This window comes from Colletes latitarsis, chromosome 4, assembly GCF_051014445.1.
Source record: "Colletes latitarsis isolate SP2378_abdomen chromosome 4, iyColLati1, whole genome shotgun sequence".
In the NCBI taxonomy this organism is placed as follows: Eukaryota; Metazoa; Arthropoda; class Insecta; order Hymenoptera; family Colletidae; genus Colletes; species Colletes latitarsis.
Genome location: NC_135137.1, coordinates 1,415,001 through 1,415,528, shown reverse-complemented (window position 1 = coordinate 1,415,528; position 528 = coordinate 1,415,001). Strand labels below are relative to the sequence as shown.

Sequence of the window (528 nt, the reverse complement as noted above, 5' to 3'; positions counted from 1 at the left end):
CTCTCGGAAAAGTGAAAGAAACTAAACGAAGGAGAGGGTTTTTGGTGGTACCCTCTCTATACATATATAATATTATAACACAAGAGAGGAAGAGGTGGCTCTCAAGTCTTTCGAACGAAAGACTAAAATTTGATGTTGAAAGAAGGAGTTTTTTATGTGTCGTCGTCCGTTCTCCTTCAGAGTCGGCGACGAAGAATAAAATTGAGAGAATATTACAAAAGAACTTTACTCAAGTTCCCTGGTTGATCCTGCCAGTAGTCATATGCTTGTCTCAAAGATTAAGCCATGCATGTCTCAGTACACGCCGTATTAAGGTGAAACCGCGAATGGCTCATTAAATCAGTTATGGTTCCTTTGATCGTACCCACATTTACTTGGATAACTGTGGTAATTCTAGAGCTAATACATGCAAAACAGAGTTCGTCCCAGTGATGGGAGGAACGCTTTTATTAGATCAAAACCAATCGGTGGTCTGGACGGGCATTATTGTCCGTTCGTTCATCGTTTGCTTTGGTGACTCTGAATAAC

The 528-nt window shown here is 40.7% G+C and overlaps 1 non-coding gene across 1 annotated transcript in view; it reads left to right on the top strand.

Annotated features, from left to right (window-relative positions):
- Positions 1 to 235: 235 nt before the first annotated feature.
- LOC143341508 (small subunit ribosomal RNA) overlaps positions 236 to 528 on the top strand; it is a 1,933-nt gene continuing 1,640 nt past the window's right edge. Inside the window, exon 1 of the ribosomal RNA XR_013079619.1 lies at positions 236 to 528. This exon is cut by the window's right edge and continues 1,640 nt beyond it. This is a non-coding gene — a ribosomal RNA (small subunit ribosomal RNA).